This window comes from Coturnix japonica, chromosome Z (assembly GCF_001577835.2).
Source record: "Coturnix japonica isolate 7356 chromosome Z, Coturnix japonica 2.1, whole genome shotgun sequence".
Lineage (NCBI taxonomy): Eukaryota > Metazoa > Chordata > Aves > Galliformes > Phasianidae > Coturnix > Coturnix japonica.
This window is the reverse complement of record NC_029547.1, coordinates 62223171-62241747: the sequence shown is the minus strand read 5'-3', so window position 1 is coordinate 62241747 and position 18577 is coordinate 62223171. Positions and strand designations below refer to the sequence as shown.

Genomic DNA, 18577 nt, shown 5'->3' with positions numbered 1-18577 from the left:
CTTCTCCATTGCTTCATGAATGCAAGCCTGGCTCAAGTTTCACAGACAAGACTGCACTTGGGGAAATTTTTGCTGGCTTTCTTTCAGTGCATGTTAGGATGGAAGATAATCTGAAAACAGCTGGAGTTTTATGATGAGCCTTTCTGTACTATCACATTTGCTCCTGTTCGTGCACAGGCAAGACCATAGCAAGTCTTCAAGCTCCTGCAAATTTAAGAACCTTATTTTGCACCCAATCATCAATATCCTTTTTTTTTTTTTTTTTTTGGATCTCCCCAAATATTTAATAAATTCTCATCATCAGAGTCACTCACCTTTAAAAAAAGTGTTGCATGGGAACACAAAGGGACTCTGCACTGGCAGCCCAAAAGCAGAGGATAGCTGTGCCTTTTTTCTCAAGACAAAAAAGAAACTGGGAGGTCCTAGGCAGCTACTCTGCCAGCCCACGTATATTGTTTTAAGCCAGAATGGTTGGTGACTCCTTGACTACTACCGTGTCTCTTGTTTCAGAGGGTTATGCCTTGAGGAAGTTTCTTCTGATAAAGACATGCTGGTACAGAACAGATGATTCAAATCAAGAGGTTACTCTTGTAAATCAGGTCTGATATGCAAAGGCAACAACTGTAGTGAAGACATTATGACTGGTAGATATCACCTGTGGCTACAGGAATGGGGACGTACATTTTCAGCATGTGAATTAATCAATGCCTTTCATGAATATGAAATTCTTTTCTAAAGTGGTGGACTGCTATTAGCCTAGACTGGTTTGGAAGTTCAACTCCTGTTTTCTTTTTCCATATCCAATCTGCATCAGTAAATAAACCTCACAACAACAGCAATCCTCTTTCCCCTTTCCCTTCCCCTTGCAGTCCCATTCTTGGTGGGAGTATGGACTACTCCTGGGGGCCACTATGACCTCCTCCACAGAACTTGGAGTCAGTCACAAGTGAAATTTTTTGTCTGATTCATTATGTTTTTCTGCACAGTCACTTGGACTGCAGTGTGATAGAAGCTGAAAGGAAGCTGGACAGAAGAAAAGGGAAATTGGTATTAAAAGGATTATTAAGTTGACTGATTTTGTGAAATGAAATTGGCAGGCTGGTATGTTTCCTGACAAAATTACAATACACTGCTGAAGTCATGCTCATAGCAGAGTTTTGCAGCTTTCAGATGTTCCATATTTACCATTTGCTTAAGTCTGATTTTGACTGTCAAGTCCATCATAACTGAGGGAAGTGCCTCTGGAATCTCTGTAAAGCTGATTCTGGTACCAAAACGGTCTTGAGCAGTGCCTCTGTGGTTGGCATTAGTGTAATCCGTATCCTTAGAAGTAGGGTAAACCTGAAAGGCAGAACATAAACACAATATATGAACTACAAAAGGCACCTGGAGCACTTCACATCATCCACTTCACAGACCTCCTTCATGAGCAGAAGGATACTCAGAGAATTATTGTATGTTTGCGACATCCTACGAGATCCATTGCAGACTTCTTCTGTGACCCTGGGCAGGCAGGCTCATTATCAAGTTATAGGACATTTGCCTGTCCACAGTAATTTCCTGTCTGTGAATGTGAGTCAATTTGAACAAGATCGATTTTTCTCCACTAAGGGCTAGTTGAAACTAAATGGCCTCCTGGTTTCCACACGCACTAAAAGAAAACACTCAAATTGTGATTATCACAGAATAGCAGAAGCATGCCCAGATACTGGAGTCCTTAATCTGCCTGCTCACCCAAAAGTAAGGAGATGATAATAACAGTATCACACCTTGAAAATGTGTTGTGGGATGATGGGAAAGAATGCAATTTACAGTTAATTTTATGTGCATAAATATGCAGGAATGCCTTATGCAACCCACCTAACAATTTCTCTCCTATGCCCTATTTCACATAGTGGTTGCTACTAGAAGCTCCAGTTTAATTTACCTGGAGAGGAATTTTCTTCCTTAATTCACAGTGGTTCACACTATTACTGAATGGGAAGGACTCTGAATAGCAAAGTGGCCAAACTTGATGAAAAGAGTACTGCAGGTAGTTCAAGACAGTTGTGCAACATGACAGTAAATTACATTCATTGTTGATGGCTGCAAGGGAATACAAATCAGATGGAACAAATTAATCTCCTTATATACATCAATGGTTTCTGAATTAGTTGTCATCTCCCAGGGAACAAAATAAGCTATGGACTGCATTGTGGAAGCTCGATGAAGATGTCTGCTCAATTTGCAGCATCATTCAGAAATTAATAAGATGCTGAACAGCTTTAAACTGAGGCTAGGGAATGCCATAGCAGTAACGCTCTGCACTACGTATTTTCTCATCAGGACCCTGCTGCTTTGGGTACAGCTCTGTTTTTGGCCCTTTTCATAATCCTCCATAAAAAAAAAATTCCTGAGCAGAAATTAAAGAGAGATCCCAGGATGTGGATGTGGACATAGATATGGCACTTCAGGACATGATTTAGTGATGGACTTGGTACTGCTAGGTTGATGGCTGGGCTTGATAATCTTGAGGGTCTTTTCCAACCTGGTTGATTCTATGATTCTATGAAAAGTAAAAATCAGTAGAAGTTTTAGTTGCCACCCAAATAAAAGTTGTTCAGGAGCCATTTCTTCACACACTATTTATGACAGTCTCCAGCTAGTTCTGGAGTGGCACAGCCTTCTCTGTGACTGCAGCAGAACAGCAGACTTAAGCAGATTCTTTGGTTCTTTACAGGGCTCAGATTGCTAGCATGAACCATTTTGACAATTCATATCTTCTTATGGTTCTGTGTTCTGCAACTTAATTACAGTCTTTCTGGAAGACCTATGGGTTTTGATACTACATGATCTATCCTTGCTCTCAGTCTTCAGTTATTTTATGTCTGTCAATCAAAAACCATAGATTGTAGATTTTTTTTTTTTTTTTTTTTTTAAGTTTCATTTTATTTAAACACCAAGAACATACAGTGTCATAATATGAAGCCTAAAAGTTAAAGGTTGAAATATTTCCACACTGGATTAAAGATCACAATGTAATGCCAGTACATTGGCAAGCAAGAAAGAGGGAAAGTTAACGGACTGTGAAATTAAATTATGCAGTTAGAGAGCGCTCAGTCTACTACTGACGTATCTTGATTGCAGAAATAATTGTCCAATTCTAAAGGTGTTCCCTTCCTTCATACTGAATAGATCAGGTCTGTGGAAGTAGCCATTTAATGGTGCAAGATCAAGTCACTTTGGAAAACTATTCCCATAATGAGCCAGTTGGTTTTTATTTGTTTATCTTTTATGGACTTTTAGTTAGCACTGTTGGAGGAAAATAGCAGCTTTTTTGGCAGATGAAGTTTGAGGAGGTCATGCTAAATAAACATTTAATTTCATGTCTGATATTAAGAAGACTGAATACTCTGAAATCCATGGGATTCTGGTATGCTCAGTCAGCCCTCTGCAGGGAGAAGGCTGTGGCACTTTTCATAAAATCAGAAATGATGGTGCAAGAGGAGGTCCATGGCACAGCCTCATGCCCAAAGCAGGACTGCTGCCAGCAGGAAGCCTGTGTCTGTCTGCACCTTCAGAGCCTCCCAGGGTAAGATTCTACAGCATCTCTGTGTTACATATTCCAGTACTGCACTAATTTTTGCTACTCGTTCTTTTTCTTTCTTTTGTAAAGACTGCTCAAATTCAATTTGTCCCATCTTAAAAGAACTAATTTTGCAATTTTACTCTCCTTTTGCTCACAGACATAGAATCCCTCTCTATGCACCTGTCCAATTCAATTGCTTCTCTTTAGATGTGATTCCTACTACTTGAGCCTGCATTATTCTTGCATGATGTGTGGGTACTTTTTGTGTACAGGGATAACACAGAATTCAACACCTGCTTAGCATGAAGCTGGCACCTGGACTATGACCCTCACATCTGTGTCTGTGGTTTGTGGAAGATGCAGACATAAAAATGAGAAAAGCCCTGTCCTCTGTGGAGATCCACAACAATGTTGACTCATTCCCAGCAGATAACTGACTTTCTGTTTCACTGAATTTTCAGGCTCGATTGATCCACCCACAAAGGTTTGCTCCAATGCTTTGTATTAAATTGACCATTGGAAGATGCTGGTGGTAGGTACATAGTGGTCATGGAGAGATCTCTAGGAGTTTCCCCTAGGTTGCTCTTTTTGGTCAAGATTTGCTTTTTCCCAAGGGGTTTGTGCTTCACCTGGCTTCCACAGGGTGCTCCAGAGTCTTGTACAAGCCACAGCTGCTTGTGAGCACCTGCTATGGACATGAATGGCATTGGTCACAAGCCTCCAGCTGAAGCTGTGCTATGGGGACTGGACTGTGCTCCATGTCATCACTGCTGACCGCACCTGAGTGCGGTCACAGAGAGGCTGCTCCCTCCCTTGTCATGTAGCAGTTCACTCCCTGTCCCTGTGCATAAAGCCACCGCCCCTCTTATCTTTCCCTTCTCTTTGTTCTCCTCTTTGTTCTCCTCCCCAACTGCTGCCAAAGCTAGATCCAGATGAACAGTTGTTTCCCTCAGCTGTATTAGCAATGTGAGCCAGACAGAGCTGCAGTGCTGTCCCCTTCTGGAGCGGAGTGCCTGTACATCATCTCCTTTTTGCATCTTTTTCCATGGGTTTCATGCCAGATCCCTTGCAGTAGCATTTATGCAGCCCCTCCAACATCCCTGTTGGATTTTCCCCTCCCAACTCCTTCTTAACACTGCTTCAAAATCCTTGCTGCACTTCTTTGTTTACTGGGTGCATTGTAAGAAAAGCAGGAAATAGTCCCGCTGGGGCAACAGCAAAGTAGGCACTGCAATAATCCCCCTGCAGCCTCCTCACCTCTGCCTGAGGGCAGTAATTGTGTGCATGGATGCTCTGCAGGCAGGCAGAGTGAGCAGAAGGAAGCACTGAGGCTGCTTTTACTGTTGCTCGCTCAGGATTAGTTTTGTGATTTGAAATTATAGGGCAACACAGCTGCGAGGAAAAGCCATCTGAAAAGTGAAGTGGGGATCTGTTCAAAAGCAGCAAACAGTGTGAGATGCTTATTGCTCTGTGCTGCTGTGTGTTTTCTGTGAAGAGAAATTAGATATCCTCAACCTCCCTGACTTACAGATTTGATCGCATTTTCTAATAATAATGAGAATTTTGTACACCCAAACACACACAGACATACATAAAGCTCTACATAAACACATACATGTGTTTAAAGCTTTGCTTCTGCTCTCAAGAGCATCCACACATTAGAGTAATAGCAATGTGGGAAGGCATGTGAGGGCTGGAAGGCAAAATTCCCTGCAATTAGGTTGTGCTAACAGTGCTGACATCTCTCCTTTCCTCCAGCTCTCCTATCAGATTTTTATAGCTTTTCTGCTTGAGTAATCAATTACAATTGTAGTTGCTGGTGGAGAGCAGCTCTAGTGAGATCTGACAAGACTGGGTCTTGGGGAGGAAACTGCAGGGCACCTGACAGGAAAAAGGCTTTTCTTCTCCACAGTTTGCTGTATGCTTACATTTTGTTATATTGGTGTGTTAATGCCATGCTTTGTGTCTAGAGTGACTTCATACTTCTTCCCAGAAGAGTATTTCATCCACCATGGTACCTTTGCACTGGTCTCTCTTGAGGAAGACTTGGAACAAAATGTGAGGGGAGAAACAGAGTTGTCGAGCACGCTCCATAGTGGATGTCTAAATTTCTGTATTTTAAAAATATTTATTTTAGAGGGTCAAAATAACATCTTTTCATGTTCAAAAATTAAGGTGACCTCATGTCCAAAAATGACCTTGCAGCATTTGCTTCTCATGGTAAAATATCAGACTCCCTAGCACTTTTGAATCAGTATTTGCGGAACAAAGTGATAATTACCTGAATAGATCTCATTTTCTAATGGCATTTCTTCAGCAAAAGGTAGAAGAAAAAAATCACAGACCATCCTAAGTTGGAAGGGACCCACAGGGACCACACCAAATCAAGCGCTGTGTCTGAGAGCACTGCCCAGACCACCCTTGAGCTCCAGCAGCTTGGGGCCATGCCCACTGCCCTGGGCAGACCCTTTCCCTTACCTCCACCAGGCTCTCCCCTGACACAGCTCCATGCCATTCCCTCAGGCCCTGTTGCTGTCACAGAGAGCAGAGCTCAGAGCTCCCTGTGAGGAGCTGCAGCCACCATCAGGTCTCCCCTGAGCTCCTTTGCTCTGGGCTGAACAAACCCAGAGGCTGTAGCTGTTCCTTATACATCTGACCCTCAAGACCCTTCATCACTTCAAACATCAGGATTTTGTGAAACCAGGAATACATATTCATGCTTTTTTTTTTTTTTTTTTTTTTTTTTTTTTTTTTTTTTTTTTTTTTCCTTCTTCTTTCTAAAAAAGACAGAAACCTGAAAGACTCCAGACGGGTAGACTGACCTCCCTATAAGCTCTCTGAGCAGCAGTGGCAGGTCTGGGACTCAGTTCTCCTATGTCACAGTAGCTTTTAATCATGTGATTCATCTTTCTGCAGGGAGAGCTGATGTAATCCTTACCCCTCTTATGAAGCCTTGGCCTCTCTTCTCTTGGACAGAATTGTTCTTTGGAAAGTAGAATAGATGATGAAAGCTCAGTGGGGGAACACGAGGCAGTTACAAAGAGGCTGAAGTAAAAGAAAGTCAAGAATATGAACAATTCGGAGCTGGTGCTTGTGATGCCTGGAGAAAAGCACTTCATGCAAAAGTTGCAGAGAACTTTTTGCTCTCCTCATTAATGTATCGAAGAAGGAGATTTTTACTCAAAGGATGTGTACAAAGAAGTCAGGCTGCTTGTTCTGGTAAGTTTTGATATGTTTGCTATTTTCTTCTTCTTTTTTTTTTTTTTTTCCTAGTTGTGTCTTGTGTTACACTGAGAGGCAGAACAGTTTGCCACAAACCCAAGTTTTACAGCAGGGTATGAGCTCAGCATGAGCCACCTCCTGACAGCAAACTCAGACCTGGCTCCCTGGGACTCTAGGTGGGACTAGACAGGATGATGTGTCTAAGACAAGCATGAAATGGAACAGCTTGCAACTTTCCACTGATTCTTCTCCATACAAGAAACAATTTCATTCTGGAACAGTGAAAAATCAAGAGGAAAACGAATGTGAAAAATAGGCAATGTCCAAGTCAAGCACTTAACAGTGTCAGCACTCTGAAGCTGCAGTGGTCATGGTCCTTCTCTGGTATGGCTTATCTCACTGTGTTTCTCTGATTTTCATGTCATTAACCCTGATTTATAGTGCTAACACTGGGACAGGGGATGGCATTATTAGTTGATAATATCAGGCTGCTCGGTGCATTCTCACTTGTAATTATGTTTTTAGAATCGAGGTTAAAGTTTCCTATTATATCCACAGCAAGATCTATTTAAGAGATAGCAATTACACATCTCAGTACAACTTAACTTATACTACTGAGGAGTGAATTAGGTTAGGGAAAAATTAGAGAAGATCTCTTTGTCTTTGCATCCCTCACAGCTCCCAAAGAGCTTATTTTTCATGTTAAAGCAACACAGAGGGATTCTATGTTTTGCTTACACTTCCCAAAATGCCTTGCTTTTGTCCCACACTGCAGAATCAAAACAAAAAGCCTTGGGGCTTGATGTCCCGTCAGCCTTACAAAACACAGTAGACCTATTCTTACCTGTTTCCCATGTAAAATCCTCATTTTTTTCTTTCTAGTGGAACCCAGAGTCAGAGGAACGGATGAAGAAGAAAGAAGTGTGACCCTGTGTGTGTGTTTGGCTTCATCTCCCCATGGATCAGGAGTTCATTTAGAAAGTTAATGCTATCTGTTGTCTTTCTCTTACGTGTCCTAAATTTACTGATCACTGACAGCTTCTATTCTTCAACCTTTTTTGGGGAGTCTCGCTGAAATTTTAGTTATGGAGTAACTTTTATTGAAACAATTTACGTTACAATTCATACTGTATCTTGTAGAATTAACTATTCTAGATTATTCAAGCTGGAAAAGTCAGGAAGTTGCTGAACACATCATAGCCAGTAATGAATGAAGTTCAAATACTGTACAGCTGCATTGGAAACAGTGTCCAAAAGGTTAGCTCCAATTTTTCCTAAAGTGTCACAGGGGTAAGAGAGTTCACAGAGTTCACAGTAGCTCTTCCAAAGGCGACAGGTCATGAGATATCATTATGTAACTGAAGACTCTGACATTTTCCAGAGGATAATTTCTGTTTTTGGCTTTTTTCTGGTTGCGCTGTAATGTTCAGTGTGTGACTTATGAGTCCTGGAATATTTATACATCTCAGTCTCTAGAGGTAAAGAGGTCTCGCACTAAGCAGCATATGGCAAAGGTATGCTCCTAATGATAGAAAAATCACCTGGGTTGTGTTTTGAGTTCCTCCTATTTCTGCATCTTTACCAGGCACAGACTCTGCTTTGGTGACAAAGGCTGTCTGAAGAGCATGTCCCATCTCTGCCCATCCCAAACATCTGTCTGATCTGCCAGCTGTATCCCACAGTCACAGAAGTGTCAGGTAGTCCACAGCACTGTGCAGCCCTCCTTGGTTCCTGCAGACATGCCATGCAGGGGCTGGGTGTGGGCCCAGGGCTGGACCATACTGTTAGCTAGCAGAAGCATCACAGGATCAGTCAGGAAGGCTCTTCTCTTTCACTATCCTTAATAATCAAAAGAAAACTGGTGATTATCTGATCTTTTTTTAAAATTTTTTTTATTTTTTGATGTTCACTTGTGGGATGCATATCAGCTCACAACAGGGACTATCTTCATGTGCTTTTATCTCTTGGTTGATGCTCAAGGGATATCAATCTGAATCTGTCTAAGTATAAAAGCAGGAAGGGAAGAGAGAGTGAGAGAGTCCCTAGCTCCCACCACAGATGGCTAATAATTACTGCACTGCTTCCTTCTCCTTCACAGCACAGAAAATATAGTTTTCTATGACAATGTGATGACTTTTAGCTGTTTTGCACCTCAGTAACACTTTTGCAGAAATACAGAAATACCTTTGAACAGGTGGAAGCCTCTTTTACTTGTTCACATTGGGTCAAATATTACGTCCTTCACCTTTATTAAATGGGAAATTTTGTCTGAGTGGTAAATGCAGGCCTGTGGGAATGCAGTATAGCTGCCAAAACCTTTCAGACATGAAAAGCATAATAGATCTTGAAAGGAAATATATATTCCATTAGAAGACATAGATGGCTGTGCCATCAGCCTGTTTCAGTTTTCAGTTTAACCCCTTAGTCTTTGCAAAGCTTTTTGCTTTCAGTTGGGGATGACTTTCCACCATCACGTGTCCTACTTCAGCTGGTTCAGCCCAGTGACTCCAGGTGTGTCTGGGGGTCCCAGAGCATCCCTCCTGCTCCAGTTGTGCAGAGAGGCTCTATTCTTCCAGAGGCCAACAGTGTTGCTGACAGGCCATACAGTGTGTACCTCTCCTGATGAGTGAATGGCAGAGTTGCCAGTTGTCAGTTTACTTTCCCTTTCCCCCCCCACCCCCCACCTTCTCAGCATCTCCCAGTCAAATGCAAATTCCCAAAGACTGCAGTTATAAGACTGTTGTTAACAGCGCTGTATTTTCCAAGGAAGCAGAGCAGAAGACCTCACTGCATGGCTCTATTTTACTTTGCAGTGCTAATCTCAACCACTTTCCTTACCCAGCTCTCATTTACACCTCCACCTGTGGTAAGGATCATAGAATTGGAAGTGACCCAAAAGGATCATCGAGTCCAACTCATGTCTCCACATGGAACCACCCAAAAATCAAACTCTGTCTCAGAGTGTTGTCTGAATGCTCCTTGAACTCTGGCAGCCTGTGGCCATGACCACAGACCTGAGGAGCCTGTACCAGGGTCCACCACCCTCTGGTGCAGAACCTTTTCCATATGAAGATGACATACCTTAACTATGTTTCTTCCACACATCATGTATTATGTTTAAGCTCCATGGAGATGGAGTGCTTCTATTGCCAGCAGCACTACTGGAGGGTGAAGTTAAGGCTGTGTCCTGTAAGATGACTGTAGCAATCTACAACTTTGAGTGCTTCTTAAGCCAGCAGTCTGTAGGGAAATACTTTTCCTCATTGATTGCTGCAGTTTATTAGGGAATGTTAATAGTGCAACAACTATGATGAAAATAAAAAAATTGCCTAAATTGCACTCCAGAATTATCCTGACGTTTACACAACCATAAATAAAATCTGAAGTTTGCCAGGATAGATTAATTTTGGATAAATGACCATGGGACAGGTTCTGATTTCATTTCTGTTGGGAAATCAACTAATGCCAAGTGAGATTAAACCTTGTCTCCACGCTTGCCCTGTGCCAGCATGAGATAAAAAATATTCTGAGTACTCTTCCTCTGGGACATACAAATGAATCTTGCAACATCAGTGACACAGGCATAGGCTGGTGCTGTACACCACACAGAGAACACCATACAAAGTCTCACCTTGCCCTGAGCAGTCCCGGATCTGACCTTGTTTCTGAAAGCTCATCTGTGTGCCTGTTTTTGTCTTGTGCTTCTGGTTTTAATGCATTTCCTAAGCAACCGTATGCCAAATGTGAATGCAGACTCATACTGAGAGCCAGGCAGTGTGCTTTGACCCGTATGTTTGATGAGTGGGTACAAGCTGTGATCAGGTTTTCCAAGTGAAAGCACTGCTGCCACAACCATTTCCTGCCATTTGCTTACACAGTATTCTTTTTCCTTTCACCCTTCTATTGTCTGGGACAAGTGCCACTGGATGTGAAGGCAAGTCACAGAATACCTCTAACTCATTATTCTCTCATTTTAAAGCCTTTCTTGTACGCATGCAATGTGTTAGTAACTCATGAGTACGCAGTGTCATTAATTTCCAGAACTGAAAGTCTTTGTGCAATTCAGAAGTTAGTAATTTCCCAGAGAATATATGTTGTTTCACTTGTTTCCATGAACTCATGCTGATTTATATCAAACTAGTGAGTAGAAACAAGATGTAGGTGATTACTACTCTGGTAAAATACAGGAATGACTGTGGATCTCAAAGTATTTTTGTCTCTCTACACTTATAAGGCAGCTTGCTGGTAGCCTTGAAGACATTTCCTCCTTCACTTATACATCTACAATGATACACTTCTTATGTTTTGATAGGGTCCAGCCACATTTTTGGTAAATCACCATGTTCTGAAACCACGTGTAAAAATACCTGCTTGTTAAGTCAGACTGAATTTACCGAATGTCGTCAAAACAAGAACTAGGTGATAAAAACAATACTCGGAAAAGGTTGGGGGACTAATTCTGAAGTGTTTAGATTTTTTGTGGTTGCAGTGCGTCAGTGGACTGAGCTGTGAGAACTACTGGAGATGTTTTCTCAATGTGTGTGTGCGTGTCTGTTGCTTTACTAGATCAGTCAGTGTTTATAAATCCACCTCCAGGTGGTGGAATGAACATGTAGCTCCACGGTGAGAGTATTCTTCTGGAAGCTTGGAAGCAAACACTGGATATTAGACAGCTCTTCTGGCTTCGGACTCATTTGGGCTTTGATTTGAGTACTGAAGTGTGTCAAGTTAACAGTGTGCAATATTTTAATGCTTTACTTTACTTTCAGTGTTTCTAGGAAATGAATGAAGAAACCCACCACTATATTCATAAACATTATGATCAAGTGTGATTATCTGATAAAATGGAAGCAAGTTTTGTGCTGTCAGAGTACTTCAGACAGGGAAAAAGCGAGTGTTCACCAGCATAGCCAAGAATTTCACCAGGAAACTTCTGATCTTCTTTATCAATGGCAACTTACTGCATTGGACAGAAATTGAAGATATTATAGGTATCTTATATAAAAATAAGGTCTCTCACTGTCCTTTTACAGCTCTCCCAGTTTAGGAACTGCCTGTTTCTGAAGACATGCTTTGTGTTCGAGCTTCTTGAAGCTCTATACAGTCTGGTGCAGACCATCTAAAGCTGGCCTCAAATCTTTTGTTGTGTTACTGCTCTGCCCGGGTGCAATTTGTGCTCACTGGAAGACAGCTGAATCTAAGGCTCCACCGCGTGAACTCTCCATCAGCTGCATTAGGTGGACCTTGCATGATCTGAATTGTTTTTCAGCCTACAGAGTAGTTATTTGTCTTTTCCTAGTTCCTTGGAGAAGGCACTCATTTGCCTGACATACTTCCCAAGGTATATCCACCCTGCATGCCACCATCATGTCAAACCTGCACCTGACATGCAGTTCTGCTGCCAGAACTCTTGGGGGCATCTGCCCACCATTAAGACCTCCACTGTGTGCTTAAATTTTTCTTCTGTATTGGAAGGAAATGTAATAATCATTTCTGTCAGACCTGGAAGGAAAATATGGAAACTGGCTCGGTTTTTCAAAAACTGTGATTGTGACAGCCTGCATGGGAAGCTCCACTTGCAAAGATGAATGTTTCATTAATTTTTTAGGATGTGAAAATACACTGACACATTAACTAAAGCATTTGCTATCTAGCCAATGCACAGATACTGTACAACAGTCATATTATTGTACTTTGTTATAACAGTCATCAGAAAGCCAGCTAAATTTATAATGGTGAAACTTCAAAGTGGGAATTTTATCCTGATGAACGATTACTTTGAAGAACTTACTGGTTTTCCCAATGAAAAATTACTATGAACTCTCTCTCAAAAAAACTTTGAATAATGTAAATCTCAATCTAAAAGGCTGCCTGAGAAAGATGGGGCAAATTCTATTATTCATAATGAGTGTGCTATCACTGGAAATTAATTATCTCTAAATCTTGTTGTTCTCTATTGCTATTCGATACCTTAGTAGCAGACAAACAGTGCCTGGCGGCTTTATCTGACCACTGTATCCAAGCTGTACCCTATCCTTTAAAGCCAGTTTCTCACATAGTATTGTAAATAACAATAAGGAGTAGAACTGATTGCCTCCTCCGTTACTTAAGGTATTCTGTAGTCATCCCTGTTAGTCCAAAAAAGGCATTAAATTGTCTGGCCTAAAGGAAATGTTTATATAAAGCAGAGAGCAGTGAAAATGAGAAGTGTTTTTAAAGTTGGCTCCATTTTGTAAGTAGTAGGAAATACTGAAAACTCACATATGGATATCTACATATCTATATCTATATATTCTAATAGGAAAAAAAAAAGAAAAAGCCTGAAATATTTTTTAGTTTATACTGAACGCATCTGGTTTCACCAACCATTTTCCTACAACTGGTGAGTGGCTTTCAGATCTTCAGTTCAGATTTCTCCCCCCCCCCCCCCCCCCCGAAAAAATCACCAGTCTGTATGCATGCATTTGCTGAAACAAAATGTCTGGGTAAAGCAGCTCCTTGCAAATGTTGAGTGATGAGAGCTTGCACCCGAGAACACAGTGTGTGGATTAATGCATGTTGTTAGAGAATGAAGACTTGCACTTGGTGTGAAGTGCAGAGGGAAAGGCTTAGAGTGGTGGCAAACACATTAACCTCCATAGGCTCTAGAATGCAGACTACTTTTGATATATTCAGGAGAAAAGGTCACAGAAAAATCTTGGGTGTGCTTTGTTATTTTCAGCAGGGAAAAATCTAAAACAAACCTTGTGGTTTTCTGATCACAGTGTTCAGTACTTTTCTATAGTCCTAAGAGGGAAGATTCACTCATCTTTTCCACAAGGGTGTGTAAAGCAGGGGAGGGATAGCGTATTTCTAAAAGAGGTATTTAATATGCTGGTGCACAGAGCACTTTGTGTTCATGGATGCACCAAAATCTTGGTTGCTGCTGAGACCCAAGTAAAGTATTAACTCTTTCTTTTAAGAATACAGAATCCAAGGATATTGATGTAGGCATTGAAAATAAAAACTAAAAAAAAACACAAAAAAACCCACAACCCACAGAAACAACCACAAAGCAAAACAAAACAACTCAGGGATGCTGCCATTCATCTACAGATTTGGCAGTTCTGGATAGGGTACACAGACTGTTGTAATCACAGTATGGGAGTTAGGAATATTTCTGAAGCAAGATGAGAGCTGAATGCGATTCATATGTGCCTCAGTACAGTAGTGCAAGTGTTGTGCTGAAACGTATGTTTGAGAATGTTTTGTACGTTTGAGAAGATGACAGAAATCACACCAGCTACTCTGCCATCTGAGGGAATTTGTTTTCAAGCAATCTGCAGCATCCTCAGCACAGTGTGAAATGTTTTATGGCAGATGCCATCTTCCCCGAATGCATTCAATTTGTTTAATTGTGTCATTGTATGTTAGGTTTTCTTGGCATTGCCACTTGGTAGGATGCAAACAGTACGAGACCTTCACTTAAAACTTTAAATTTAATTCTGTTTATCATTTCTGCAAATACAGGAGTCCAGCCTATGCAGGGGAAAAGAGTAATGCTGTAATACTGGAAGAAATGGAATGTGCTTACGAAATGTATACTACTATGTTCTCCGAATCTTTTTTTCCTGTCTTCTATTACTTCCTCCCTATTACATTTACCTTATCCCTATTCTAGTGGTAATCTGCAATCCTCTCCTACTGAAACAGAAGCCTTGTGAGAAATCTTTGTTGCTGAAACACATTTTCTGGTTGGCTTACATTATTATAAATTTTTCTGACCTCTAGTATGAGCGTTGCAAATTCTCCTAAATAGATTCTGCCACTGAAAAGTTGCTAAGCAACTAATCCTGTCTGATATATTGTAGTTCAAATAAATGAAACAGACAGATGAAAGAGTGTTTATAAACCTAATGGATTGTAAAAAAAATAAAAATAAATAAACAAACATGAACCCATAAACAAATCAATATATGATGTATTTTATCTTAAAATAAATAATTCTAGAGAAAAAAAATGCAAAGAACCAATCAGAAGTACTTGAAGGGACATGAAGAAGAAGAGCAAACAGGGTCAGTGGTGCCATTTCACTGGTCCAGACTGACTTTCACCTGAGTCTGCTAATTTGATTATTTTAATGGTGATCTATGCATCTTTTTTTGTTGGATACTTTAGCTTGGGTGAACTAATATGTTATTTCCAAGTAGTCAAAAAGAAGCTACAATTTTTTATTTTATTTTATTTTATTTTATTTTATTTTATTTTATTTTATTTTATTTTATTTTATTTTATTTTATTTTATTTTATTTTATTTTTTTAAGAAATGCTGTGATATTTTTTAATTTTCCCCTGGATTTGAGGGAGAACTGTACTTCCACACGGGGCTTCCTGCTGTACTTCATATTGTGCTGTTGCTGTTGTCTACTCTTTGGATTAGGGTAGTCAAGATCTAAAGAAGAACTGGAGACTCTCACTGAGACTCAGAAAAGGTACTGCTGGCTTTGTGTAACCCTTCAGACACTGATCATCTTTATAGCCAAATAGCTTTTTCTGTCAGAAGTAAGCTGTGCATAGCTTTTGTCCCCACAGGTGACTGGGAGGGTTTCTTTTTCAGTCCTGTTTTGAGTCCCAGGGAACTGACTCTTGTCTTTTATTTCTAGGTCAAGGCTCTGACAGCTTCAGTGGCTGCCACGGGTTCCTCTGGCTACCCCTGTCTGGGATTTTGAGGCTTGAGTTTCTGCAATTTATATTCACCACCATAAAGTCATTTACCACAGGTTCCCAGTGGTCCCTGGGATGTCTTCACAAAGCACTGTATGCTCTTCCTTTCCATGAAGCTGAAGAATCAGTTAGGATGGAAAAGACTCAAAAGATCATCTGCCCATAACCAACCTAACACTACCATTTTCACCACTAGACCATGTCCCTAAAAGGATTTTCAGCTCAAAATCAATGTCACAAAATTTAATGCATGTTCTTATGGAGGAGGAAGCTGATTTTATTATACATAAGCCTTCAGCAGAGTAATTGTGCCCCTCAGGCACTCACAGTCTTAGCTGTTATAATGTATGTGTTCAGGTGGTCTGGCCAAAGTACATGTGAAATTGTAGGATGAGGGATTTTGCACCTCTTGGTTGTCTGTTGTCTGCTTACAACAAAACAAGTTATGGACAAACCTTGTATATGCCATAGGAATCATCATCTGCAATGAGGTAATTCCTTGGCTTGTTTTTTGCTTACCTGTCATAAGTCTTGGGTCAGGTTGCTGTCTCTATTGACTTTTCCCTCATTGGAAATATATATGCTTGAGACACATATCGGTGTTTTGTTTTGTTGTTTTTGTTGCTCCAAGACTAAAAAAAGAATATTAAAGAGTTATACATGATATGTTGCATCCGTCTTGCCATCTTGCTGCAGTGAAGATTACAGAGTCTTCTGCTCAAGGGTAGTCTGGGCTGTAGGATATTGAGAGCACTGATCTGGCAGAAACAACATGCATAATAACTGTAATGCAATGTATTGCTACTAATTTCTGCACTGATTTATGAGCACTGTCACAGCTCTTCACGGATAGCCTGTAAGCCTGAGAGGCGTCTCTGAGGTGAGATGCTGCTAGTATGAAAGAAGAAAATAAATCTCTGCTGCACTCTCTGGTTGCATATGTATGCACTGCAAATGTTACACTAAAGGTCTTTAAAATCATCACTAGAAGGACGAAGGAAACTTCACAGTGAAAATGATGATTTATAAGAAGAGTTAATGAGATAGATAGAAAAAAACAACAGCCTCTTTCCTCCATTTCCAGTTAAAGGATGACCCTTTTAAGACCCAACACAAAGCCAGGAGATTTTCACTGACTTATTTGGGCCAAGCCTCTCTTTCATTTTAGTGTAAAAGCTACCAGATCTGAAGAAAAGGCCAATATATTGCGCAAGATTTCACAATTTACATTCTTTTCTCATTATTATTCACTTGGGGAACAACTTTTGGTCTGGCTTTGTTAAGCTGTTGACAGAGAAATCAGTCACTCCTCAGAAATAAAGGAATGGAAATGAGTTATTTCTATTTTCTGCCAGTGTTTATGTGAGCTTACCCTTAAGCACTTACCAGAATGAAAGCTTTTCATCTAACACTTTAATTCTGTACGCCTTTTCCCAGGGACTCAGAAAATAAAATAATAGGGGCACTTAATGAAAGTAAAAAAGGAAGCATTGGAGAGGAAACACTCCAGGACCAGGTAAGTCTCACAACTTACTGAATACAGTCAGCATAATCATTAAACCTATTTAATAACTGCTGTTGTATGTGAATGCTAATCACCCAAATTCCAGGTGCTCATCTGAAAGGTTGATTATCTCACAAAATAAGGAGGACATACAGGGATTCGGAAAGCTAACTCTTCCCCTGGCATTTTTGCAAACAGATTTTAGCATGCCAGATTTTGTCCCACTCTGTCATTTTAAGATCTTGGGAGCAAAGAGCTTGAGAGAGATTCCAATTATCACAAAATTATTCTCTTTTACTTATGTCCTGCAAAGTCTTAAAGATTTTTTTTTTTTTTTTTTCAGTCTGTCTGGTATTCCATTTACTAAAAGGACATAAGACTCTTTGCCACCATTTCACGCGTGAAGATGTGACTATTCTGATAAAAATTCTACTCACAGGCAACTCCTCCAAATTCTGTCTCACATAACATATTTCAGTGACCATGGAGAGGAAACAGCTCCTGCTGAAGATGAATCTGAGAGAGGTTCTGGAGGGAGCAAAAACAAGTGGTAGGGAGGGTATAGTGTATTCACACAGCTTCCCTCACTCTGTGTTGAAAAACTCTGTCACCCCAGTCCATACCAGCCATGCTCGTGAGTATTGCATGAAAGAGATCACAAGCTGTTCAAAAAGAGGTGGGCGGAAAACAAATAGGCTGCACACACATGCAGACCTCCCTTTGCTTTTTCCTTCCCTTGTCTAGCTATTTCTTCCACTAATTTCAAGATATCCACCGTGTAAGTGTTAATTAATTTATTAAACCCACTTATCTTCAACTAGCAGAATGTGTCTAGTCTATCCCTGCAGTAGACAAGCACATTGCTTTCTGTCAGCTTTCACATTAGCAAGCTTTCTAATCAGAAATAAGCTGTTGTGAAAGGTCACTTTCATTTTTTTCTTCCTTCCTTTGTTTCTTTCTTTCTCCTCTTTCTTTAATTTTTTTTCCTCTTCTTTCTTCCTGCACCTCTCCAAGCCACATGCTACCAGATTCCTCAGCAGGACACTGTGGGAGACAGTGTCAAAGGCCTTGTTGAACTGTAGGTAGATAATATCAACAGCCTTTCTCCCATCCATCAGGCTGGTCACCTGGTCATAGAAGGAGACTGGGTTGGTGAAGCATGACTTGCCTTTCATGAACCCATGCTGCCTAGGCCTGATCCCTCGGTTGTCCCGCACACTGGGTATGAACTCACTCAAGATGATCCCTTACAACCCTTACCTGGATCCCATCCAGCCTCATGGACTTGTGGCAGTCCAGGTGGAGTGGAAGGTCACTCACTAACTGTTTCCAGCTGAGTTGTGGGGAGGTTGTTCTGCTCCCCATCACAGATTTCCAGGCCAGGGCATAGATTGCCCTGAGGATAAATGGTCTGAATTTTAAAGACAGATGTAAAGAAAGCATCGAAAGCTCAGCCTTTTCCTTATCCTCAGTGGTCTTATGCCCCGTTGCATCTCGCAAAGGCTGGAGATTCTCCTTAGTCCTCCTCTCACTGTTAATATATTTGTAAAAGTCTTTTGTTCTCTTATATTACAATGCCC

General features: G+C 40.8%; 1 long non-coding RNA gene across 2 annotated transcripts; it reads left to right on the top strand.

Annotated features, from left to right (window-relative positions):
- The first annotated feature begins 6489 nt into the window (after positions 1-6489).
- Positions 6490-16163, top strand: LOC107306686. 2 transcript variants are annotated; one of them, XR_001552238.2, is made up of 3 exons: positions 6490-6787; positions 7673-7771; positions 15433-16163. It is a non-coding gene; the product is annotated as an uncharacterized LOC107306686 (long non-coding RNA). The 2 variants fall into 2 exon arrangements; XR_004305640.1 differs by lacking the exon at positions 15433-16163 and having other exon boundaries at positions 7673-13818.
- Positions 16164-18577: the final 2414 nt, after the last annotated feature.